Raw genomic sequence first — 11,666 nt, 5'->3', positions numbered from 1 at the left:
GGAATGCCAGCAACTTTATGCAGTTACTTAGCTAATAAATGTTGGATCTGGGATAGAAGATTGAGAGTAAGCAGTGACTTCAGAGGCTCCTCATTTTATGGTTGAGGAAGTGAATTTCTCAGGATCATGCAGGTAGTAAGTATCTGAGGCAGTATTTGAACTCCATGTCTTAGCCCATTATCCATGCTACCGTCATTATTTCATCTCTCAATATCTCCTGATTTTCTGTTAATACCAACATCTTTCTCACATGACTTGGTCAAGATCATATAGTTACTTTTAAAAAGACTTCTATCTCAAAGCAAGGGAAGACCAAGATTACATACATTGTACTTTGCAGATTCAGTGATAAACTGAATCTACAGTCTGAGGAACAATGACGGTAAGTCCAAAGAGGCTTATTCTAGTCAATGATAACACCTGAAACACAAGGAAACTTTAAAAATGATTCTCAGTCCTGTGTGATCACACACAGTGATAGTGTATTTGGTAAGTGTGGTAGCAAAAGAATTTTTCCTGACTTTTTAAGCATGCATGAACATTAATTTATATGGTAGATCCTATGTGATCTTACAATTTAAAGCAGATAGATGGTGAAGTGAATAAAGCCCAGGACTTGGGAGTCAAGAAATTTTAAGTTCAAACCCAGCCTCAAATACTTAACAACTGTGAGATCCTGGGACAGCCAAATAACTTTTGTCTGTCTCAGTTTCCTCACTTATAAAATGGGGATAATAATAGTACCACCTCCTAAGGGTTGTTGTGAAGCTAAAATGAGATCGAATTTGCAAAAAACTTTGCAGAGTGCCATATAAATGATAGTTATTATCATTATTATCTTTGTCTAGTTACTAATGAATGAACATATATTACTGGACAAATTAAATCACATCAGTATTAATATTCTTACAATTAATGAAATCAGAACACAAAAGGAATTTATAATGAAATGAAAAGATCACATAGGTTTTTTTGGAGTAGGAAATGGAGTGGATTTCATTATACAGCTAAAAGTAGTAAGAAACATTCCTGTTAAACTTGGTCTTTTTTTTTCTTGCCCCTGTTGAAAGCAAAAATACCACTGTGTATATAATTGTAGCCTATATTATATATACACAAACATCTATCACACAGAATGAAAAGTCAAAAAAACTCTACAACAATTTAATGAGGCAGTCAGGAGGGCACACCTGGTCCCCCTGGACCAGGAACCAGGAAAACCTGAGTTCAAATGTATATTCCTGAGCTTACTGTGGGAACCTTCGAAAGTCACTTAAGCCTCAGTCTGTCTCAACTATAAAAGGGGGATATTAATAACACCTGCCTCCCAGGATTACTGTGAAAATCAAATGAGATACTATTTGTATAGTACTTTGCAAATCTTAAAATATTACAATACTAGTTGCTGCTATTATGATCTTAGGAACTATATCAACATATACTTTAATAGTTGATAGTGACTTCATAGTGAAAGGAGGGAGGAGGATGAAAAAGAAGGTTAGAAAATTAATGAAAAAATTTATTAAGCTCTTACTGTGTGACGAGTAATGTGCTAAGCACTCAAGATACAAATTCAAAAGATAAATAGGTCCAATGTTGTAGATCCATGGGCTTAATTCCAAGGATAAAAGAGACTATTAGCATCTTCTTTGTGTTCCCCAACATTTAAGAGCCATTGGTGCTAAACTAAATTAATACTCATGTGGTAAACATTATCCTTACCTGTACCACTAAAAGACTAAAGCAAAATGTAAGCTACAACTCATGAATTCTGATGAGGTTTATTGTAGAATACGAGTTAGTGCAGAGATGAATTACACCTGGCTGGAGAACAGAGAATCTAAATGCTGCCAATAATTCTATTGGGAGCTCTGAAGGGAAATCCACAATAATTTGGGTCTGTAGAGTTTCTTCTGGTCCTATGACTTCCTATTCCCAGTCACTCACAGAACTGTTGTAATAATTAAATGAAACAATATTTGTTAAGTGCTTAGCACAGTGCCTGGCACAGAAGTAGGTGTTTAATAAACACCTGTTTTCTCCCCTCCCACATTCCTATTACAACCTTTTGTGTGAAGATTACAAAATAAGTCTAACAGAAATATCATTTGATGCTTGCTTGCTCTTGCTTATATAGTGAAAAAGTCTGCTTCTGATGTTAATTTTTTTTGAGTGAGGGTCCCTCACTCTTAAAGCCTTTTTGAAGATTTACCAATGTTGATTGGACGGACAAAATGAACACAAACTCATAAACCGGGTTCTAATTAGTCAAAACAAAGTACTTAGCTTGTGGAGAGTCCTTTTCATAGTCACAATTGGTGTCTGACCTTCAGTAGCCTCTGAGGGTAGGTGCTTGCTGTGTAGGGGAAACCTGTGATGGAATGGTTCCAGTAATTAACCCAAGGATGATATAAGGTCAGCAATGTTGGGAGGTAGTAATTATCTCAAGTTGGGTAGTCTGTTTAGTGTGATAACAATAAAATTTTGACAACTACCTTGAAAGAAGCTACTGTTAGAGAGAGAGAGAGAGAGAGAGAGAGAGAGAGAGAGAGAGAGAGAGAGTGTGTGTGTGTGTGTGTGTGTGTGTGTGTGTGTGTGTGTGTGTGTGTGTGTGTGTAGAACAGGGAACCTTTAGCAGAAGTTAGAAGAGGAAAACATCAGTTGCACTTTTGAAAAGCAAAAAGTAAATTTATGTAGTTATAAATAGATATGATTCAAGGAAAACTGTTAAGTCAATACATAAGCAAAAAGGATTAATTATACTTAATATAAAAAGTTCTCTTATTTAGGCAAAATGGGGATGGCAAGTTATACTTGCAGTTTCAGAATTCAGTAAGTAATAGTAATTATAGTCATAATGATGCTAATAATGATAAGATATTGCCTTGCTTCATCCCTTAACCTCCCTTCTAATGGGTCATGTAAAGTGGATCACCGCAGTATAGAAATAAGGAGTAAAGAAAGGAAGAAAGCATAAAGAAAGAACTCAGTGGCTGCTTATATTTTTTATTATAGCTTTTTATTTATAAGATATATGCATGGGTAATTTTTCAGCATTGACAATTGCAAAACCTTCTGTTCCAACTTTTCCCCTCTTTCCCTCCACCCTCTCCCCCAGATGGCAGGTAGACCAATACATGTTAAATATGTTAAAGTATATGTTAACTACAATATATGTGTATATATATCCATACAGTTATTTTGCTGCACAAGAAGAATCGGACTTTGAAATAATGTACAATTAACCTGTGAAAGAAATCAAAAATGCAGGTGGACAAAAATAGAGGGATTGGCAATGCTATGTAGTGGTTCACACTCATTTCCCAGAGTTCTTTTGCTGGATATAGCTTGTCCTATTCATTATTGAACAAATGGAACTAATTTGGTTCATCTCATTAATGAAGAGAGCCACGCCCATCAGAATTGATCATCATATAGTATTTTTTTTTAGTTGTGAAATTATTTAATTTTCCTAAAGGAAGATTGGTAAGAGACCTAGCTAAAAAAAATTCCAAGGACATTTAAAGATTAAATCAGGAGAACAAAAAAATGCAAAAAAAAATGTAAATGTTTTGTAGCAAGTGACAGACCCATTACATTTGGGGACATATCATCATAGTTCCCAACATGTTGCATGAGAAAATAGAAATGACAAAGATAGAAACAACCTGTATAATAGTTCTATTTTTATAAAATTATATTATAAAAAGTATATTATACTTACAAATTATATTCTAAAAAAGTACTTGATGAATCAGGGCAAAGCTCTGCCTTAAAGGGTTTCCTCAGATAGGGTGGCTCCTATGCATAACTCAAAATTATATATGATTATTTGAAAAATGTAACAACAGAAATAATTTTTAGATGATCTCTGATTATTAATATTGTTGTTGTTTGTCCTTTTTTATATATATTATATTTTTATTTTTTTTTAAATTGTAACTTTTTATTGACAGAACCCATGCCTGGGTAATTTTTTACAACATTATCCCTTGCACTCACTTCTGTTCTGACTTTTCCCTTCCCTCCCTCTACCCCCTCCCCCAGATGGCAAGCAGTCCTATACATGTTAAATATGTCACAGTATATCCTAGATACAATATATGTGTGCAGAACCGAACAGTTCTCTTGTTGCACAGGAAGAATTGGATTCAAAAGGTAAAAATAACCCAGGAAGAAGAACAAAAATGCAAACAGTTTACATTTATTTCCCAGTGTTCTTTCTTTGGGTGTAGCTGCTTCTGTCCATCATTGATCAATTGAAACTCAGTTAGGTCTCTTTGTCAAAGAAATCCACTTCCATCAGAATACATCCTCATACTGTATTGTTGTTGAAGTGTACAATGATCTCCTGGTTCTAACTCCTTTCACTTAGCATCAGTTCATATAAGTCTCTTCAGGCCTTTCTGAAATTATCCTGTTGGTCATTTCTTACAGAACAATAATATTCCATATCGTTCATATACCACAATTTACTCAACCATTCTCCAATTGATGGGCATCCATTCATTTTCCAGCTTCTAGCCACTATAAACAGGGCTGCCACAAACATTTTGGCACATACAGGTCCCTTTCCTTTCTTTAGTATCTCTTTGGGGTATAAGCCCAGTAGAAACACTGCTGGATCAAAGGGTATGCACAGTTTGATAACTTTTTGAGCATAGTTCCAAATTGCTCTCCAGAATGGCTGGATGTATTCACAATTCCACCAACAATGCATCAGTGTCCCAGTTTTTCCATAGCCCCTCCACCATTCATCATTATCTTTTCCTGTCATTCTAGCCAATCTGACAGGTGTGTAGTGGTATCTCAGAGTTGTCTTAATTTGCATTTCTCTGATTAATAATGACTTGGAGCATTTGCATATGGCTAGAAATAGTTTCAATTTCTTCATCTGAAATTTGTCTGTTCATATCCTTTGACCATTTATCAATTGAAGAATGGTTTGATTTCTTATAAATTAGGGTCAATTGTCTATATATTTTGGAAATGAGGCCTTTATCAGAACCTTTGACTATAAAAATGTTTTCCCGATTTGTTTCCCTTCTAATCTTGGCTGCATTAATTTTGTTTGTACAAAAGCTTTTTAATTTGATATAATCAAAATTTTATATTTTGTTATCAATCGTGATCTCTAATTCTTCTTTGGTCACAAATTCCTTCCTCCTCCACAGGTCTGGGGGGTAAACTATCCTATGTTCTTCTAATTTATTTATAATCTCATTCTTTATGCCTAGATCATGAACCCATTTTGACCTTATCTTGGTGTATGGTGTTAAGTGTGGGTCAATGCCTAGTTTCTGCCATACTAATTTTCAAATTTCCCAGCAGTTTTTATTAAACAGTGAATTCTTATCCCAAAAGCTGTGGTCTTTGGGTTTGTCAAACACTAGATTATTAAAGTTATTGATTATTTTGTCCTGTGCACCAAACCTATTCCACTGATCAACTAGTCTATTTCTTAGCCAATACCAAATGGTTTTGGTGACTGCTGCTTTATAATATAGTTTTAGATCTGGTACAGCTAGGCCACCTTCATTTGATTTTTTTTTTCATTAGTTCCCTTGAAAGTCTTGAACTTTTGTTCTTCCAGATGAATTTTGTTGTTATTTTTTCTAGGTCATTAAAATAATTTTTTGGGAGTCTGATTTTGGGAGCAGATTTGGTATCTGCTTATAATTTTTAAAAATTATTGATATCTTTTATTTTTACATTACTTAAATTCGCTGTCTTTATCTCCTTTCAAATAATTACCCTTTATAATAAATAATTAAAATCAAAAGAAAAGAGAAAAAAAATTCAAGAAAATTGATGAACATGTTGAAAAAAAATCTGACATAAATAATGTTTCCATTTGTAGACCTTCTCTAAAGAGTATCTTCTCATATAATTTCTTCAGGCCAAGTTTGTTCTTTACCGTTTCACAGCATTCATTTTTTTATGTTGTTTTTAATTTACTTTATTTTTTTGAATAAAATTTTTTAAAAAAATATATGCAAAGATAATTTTCAACATTCACCCTTGAAAAACCTTGTGTTCCACATTTTTCTCCCTTCCTCTCTTCCTTCATCCTCTCCCCTAAACAGCAAGCAATCCAATATAGGTTAAACATGTGCAATTCTTCTATATGTATTTCTATTTATTATACTATACAAGAAAAATCAGATCAAAAAGGAAAAAAACTGAGAGGAAAAAAAAGGCAAGCAAACAACAAAAAAGGTGAAAATACTATGTTCATATTCAGTCCCCAAAGCCCTCTCTTTGGGTGCAGATGACTCTCTCCATCACTTTTATTGGAATTGGACTGAATCACCTCATTGTTGAAAAGAGCCATGTCCATCACAATTAATCATCACAAAATCCTTTTGTTGTTGTGTATAACGATCTCTTAGTTCTATTCACTTCACTTAGCATCAGTTCATGTAAGTCTTTTCAATCCTTTCTGAAATCATCCTATTGATCATTTCTTATAGAACAATAATATTCCATAACATTCATATACTACAATTTATTTATCCATTCCCAATTAATAGGCATCCACTCAGTTTAGAGTTCCTTGCTATTACAAAATAATTTAACTTACGCATCTGAAAATTGTCTGTTCATATCTTTTGACCATTTATCAGTTGGGGAATGACTTGTGTTCTTATAAATCTGAATTAATTCTCTATATATTTTAGAAATGAGGCCTTTATCAGGATCTTTGGATATAAAATTTTCCCCAGTTTTTCTACAGCATTCTTTTTTCAACTGTTTTATGATTGTTGTTCCTTCATTGATATTGTGTTAGTTGTTGTGTTGTTTTCCTGGCTCTGCTTACTTCACTTTATATCAGGCCACATAAATTTTTCAATAATTCTCTGTATTCATCATATTTGTTATTTCTTACAGAATAATAATATTCTATTATATTACATTACATTACCACAATTTGTTTAGCTATTTTCTAACTATAAATGTTTCTGTATATATGGGAATTTTTTGTCAGTGTCATTGGGGTAAATGTTTATCAGGGGAATCTTGGGGTCAAAGTGTGTAGATGTCTTTCCTATTTTATTTTTATAATTTAAACAATAACATGCATACTATGAGCAGTGGAGAGGTACAGTGAATAGAGCACTGGCCCTAGGGTGAGGACCACCTGAATGCAAATGTGTCCTCAGATACTAATGATGTGATTCTGGGCAAGTCACTTACTTCTATTTGGCTCAGTTTCCTCATCTGTAGAATGAGCTGGAGAAGGAAATGACAAACTACTCCAGGATCTTTGCCAAGAAAACTCCAAATGGGATCATGCAGAGTTGGACATACCTAAAACAACGCAACAACAAAGTGAATAAGATTTGTAAATCACATTTGACTCCCAAGTCTAGCTATCTAGTCTTAACTTTCCTAAGCTCTAGTCTTGCGTTACCAACTGTCTACTGGATATTTGCTACTAGATAACCTGTGGGCATCTCAAACCCAACATGTTAAAAGAAATAAAATTTCATCTCTCACACTTCTAATTCATCTCCCTTTCTGAACTTCCATAATCATTTTTGTTTTAAAAATAAATTTTATCAACATATATTTTGTTTTTATATCACCTAGATTTCCCCCTGTACATAATTCTTTCTTCCCTTTTATAACAAAGAACTTCTTTTTTTAAAAAAGGGAATAATATAACAAAAACTTGGCAAAATTGAATAATGTATAAAAAGTGAAATGTACAATGTTCTATACCTTGTGAACCTTTCCCTGCTTCCTCCTAATATGTATACACCTTTATTAAGTGGTATGTTTTCTCCAGTACCATGTCATTCTTGAGGTCAACTTTTCTTTATTTGTTTTCATTTATTCATCTTCAATTATTTCATAATTGTGGTTGTTAGAGTTTTTCCCATTTACATTGTTGTAATCATTGTGTATGTTATTTTCCTGGCTTTGCTTACTTCACTTTGCATCCATTCATATGAGCCTTTCCATAATTCTCTGTATTCATGTTCATTGTTTCTTACAGCATAGCAATAATCTGTTAAATTTATGTAGTACATTTGCTTAGTCATTCCCTATTGGTGGTCATCTCTTTGATTTCTAGTTCTTTATTATTACAAAAACTACTTGTATAAATATTATAGTATATATGGAGCATTTCTTTTTGTCAATGATTTCTTTGGGACATATACCTAGAAACAAAAACTCTGGGTCAAACAATATGCATCACTTTATTTGTAAAGTTCCAAATTACCTTTCAGGATGGTTGTATTAACTCACAGAGGAGACTGCATTCTAATGAGGAAGACAAGATATGTAAGGAAGTGGTTGGGTAAGTTTGATTTGGTTTAAGATATTGATTGGAACAATAGGGCATTTAGTTGGTATGTCCTTTCCAGAAACAATGATAGAGTTGATTTGATTACAGTTATAATTCAAAAGGTGGAAGATTATGTGGGGGGTGAGTCCAGAAAAGAATAATGAAAGAAGTCAAAGCTTGTCATATATTTGAGTCATGAATGCTTTCTTTTAGAAGAGACTTGGAAAGTACTAGACATGACCAGCACTAAATAATGTCACAAAAATTTAGTACCTCTTAAGAGATCATGTTACATAAGGAGTGAATTTTTCTGTGCCTTCAGATCATTTAGTAGTTAGAATAAAAGTCAAAATCAACTTTAAATTAAAAATACTTTCCCCATTCTCATTAACTATATTGCCTCTGAGATTATCTCCAATTTATCTTGCATATAGCTGGTTGGTACATAGTTGTATACTTGATGCTTCTTCACCCATTAGACTGAGTTCCTTGAAAACAGAGACTGTTATTTGCCTTTTATTATATTTCCAGGATTTAGCGCACTGCCTATCACAAAGTAGGCTCTTAATGAATGCTTTTTGATTTGACCTGAAGGATAAGGATGAGAATATAGATATACTAGTACAATGGTTTTAATCTAATTTATTGAAATGATTGTTGGTGGAAAAATAAATTGTCGATGCATAAAAAAATAGGTAGTAGGAAAAAAAGTCAAAGATAACCTTAATAGTTCCCATTTTCAGTAAAAACTTTAGCAGATGTAAAACAGTTGCTACAAAAAGGCCCAAAGCCTTTAAACTACCTTAACAAGCAAACAGTGGTTAGGATATAAACTAATTTGTAAAAGGCTATGGGGAAAAATAGTGAAAGACTGAGTAACATAGTACAACAAAAAACAAGAGAAACAAAAAACCAGCCTAGAAGAAGTTTCTACATAATCAGAAGATGATACAATTGTCAAGAGGATAAACCGACAAATCCCTGTTTAATGTCTGTTTCTTAGGTTGTTTTCATCATCAAAATGAGAACAATTATATTTGAACTTTTAATACCTCAGTTACTCTTGTGTTAAGTTAGAAAACTTTTTAACTTACGAAGACAAAATTAGACGAAGAGGCCATACAATGCCAAGTAAACAAAGAGGAAATCTATAACTGAGACTTGAAAACAGTTTAGACTATAAATTCAGGAAGAGAAGATCCCAAGAAAATTGAAGGGGAAATCAAATTACTACCTTCTCTCCCCCCCAAAATGATAAAATAGCACATTAAAAACTACTGATCTAAAGGATCTAAAGAAAAAGAATTGGATTCAAGAATCCTGAATTCAAATCCATCCTCACTTACTAGCATGCTATTTAATTTACTAGTTTATTTAATTTACTTAATTTACTAGCAAGTCATTTAATATCTCTATGCTTTAATCTCTTAATCTGCAAAATGGGGACAACAACAGCATGTACCTCTCAGGATTGTCGTAAGGACAAAATGAGATGCTACTTGTAAAGCATTTTGCAAACCTTACATTGTTATACAAATGTTTTTCTGTTATTGTTCAGTACTTTTATTTATGTCTTGATTCTTTGTGATCTCATTTGGATTTTTTGTTAGGCAAAGATAAAAAAGTAGTTAGCTATTTCCTTCTCCAGCTCATTTTATAGATGAGGAAACTGAGGCAAACAAGGCTAGGTGACTTGCTTAATATCACACAATTAGTGTCTGAAGATGTATTTGAACTCACAAAGATAAGTTGCCTGACTTTAGGCTCTCTTAACTTCAGGCCCAGTGCTCTATCCACTGTGACACCTAATTGGCTTTATATAAGTGCTGGCTATTATCATTATTAGCTATTATGTATTTATGTCTTTTTAATAAAATATGAGAATGATCTATAAATGTAGTGAGGGTATTCTTGATGAAAACATAAGAAAGAAACAGGCAAGCTATTTTCTACAGCAGTTCACATCCTTATAGTCACATAATTATTTGAGAAGCACAAAGTACACGATATTTCCCTGTTGATAACACCAAAAAAAAAAAAAATACATTTGATTTGGTAGAAAATAGGTTCTTATTGAATGACAAGTCTCTTATATTTATATTAAGATCATATTATAAGATTCTTTGACAAATACAACCATAGAGATGACTCTTTCAATTTTAATGTCAGAGGAAATATGGAAGGGGGAGATGTACTTACTGATATATTTACCTTTGAGGATGTACTATGTAGAGTCCAAGTGGAAGAGGGATTTTCTACAAATGGTGGGATTTCCAGATGTTCTTGTTTGTAGCTGAGAATAAGAAGGTCCTGTTATGTTTCAGTTCTTGATGATTATTTAAAAGTTATTGGATAATTATATATATAGTCTCTCATTCAGACTACTTTAGATATAGCTGAATGGCCAATCCATTGAGTTGTATTAGAATATTTGTTTGGGCTAAGCCTTGTGGATACAGAGAGGTGATCTAAAATTGACTACAATTAGGTATTAATAATTAAATTAATTATTGATTTACTTTTTATTGTTAATTAATATTATATAATTATATATAACAATATAATTAATATTAAACTAAATATTAAGTAGTTAAATTAGATAAATACATAATAATTAAAAATTAATAAACCAATGATCCCAAGTCATTTCTTGGCATGAAAATCCATTTTTTAAAAAACAAATGTTTTTCTCATGATTCTGTACTGTTGTAAGTAACTCAAGGGCAATGAATAGTGGCATGGTTTGCATAAGTAGACTATAGCAAATATTTCTTAATATTTTTCTATTATGTTAAGAACTCAGACATTTCATTATACAAAGAACAAAAGAAGATTGTATAAAAACTGAAATTACATGTTAAAAAGAAATAAGTATGTATATGTATACACATATGTATATAATTAAACTTAACAAGATGATAGTAACAATTACCCTGCTTTGTGTCCTCATATACTTTTTTCTGCACATTTTTTGTTATAAACTTGGCAATCATGAACAAATATTTCAAGATGCAAAGATTAAGAAGAATGTATGAGAAACTGTGAGGCTCTGTTATATACATTTCTTATCTGATAAGACAAGAAATCTGTATTGCTTTAACAAACTACTAACAAAATTTCTCTAAGTCCCTTTCTAGTACTTTTTGTTCTTATTTATTTTTGCATGCTTTTACATTTACCACGAATATAACCACCACCAACATAATTCATGTTAAGCACAAAAAGAAAATAATGGTAGAGATCCAGATGGTAGGGGTCTAGAATCCTCAGGAAAATTATTTTGTGCTAATACATTTACAGTAACTGGACTATTACAAAATTGGACTATTGTGAACAGCATGAGTTTTACTAAGTGTACTAATAATTTATA

The 11,666-nt window shown here is 32.5% G+C and overlaps 1 long non-coding RNA gene across 1 annotated transcript in view; it reads right to left on the bottom strand.

Annotated features, from left to right (window-relative positions):
* Positions 1–2,259: 2,259 nt before the first annotated feature.
* Positions 2,260–11,666, bottom strand: part of LOC127549668 (uncharacterized) — a 33,452-nt gene continuing 24,045 nt past the window's right edge. The window contains exons 2-4 of the long non-coding RNA XR_007950687.1: positions 10,508–10,589; positions 7,198–7,311; positions 2,260–2,371 (exon numbers count right to left, since the gene is read on the bottom strand). This is a non-coding gene — a long non-coding RNA (uncharacterized LOC127549668). The remainder of the gene's footprint in view (positions 2,372–7,197; positions 7,312–10,507; positions 10,590–11,666) is intronic.

The sequence above is a fragment of the Antechinus flavipes genome, chromosome 2 (genome assembly GCF_016432865.1).
Source record: "Antechinus flavipes isolate AdamAnt ecotype Samford, QLD, Australia chromosome 2, AdamAnt_v2, whole genome shotgun sequence".
Taxonomy (NCBI): Eukaryota; Metazoa; Chordata; class Mammalia; order Dasyuromorphia; family Dasyuridae; genus Antechinus; species Antechinus flavipes.
This window is presented reverse-complemented; position numbering and strand designations above follow the sequence as displayed.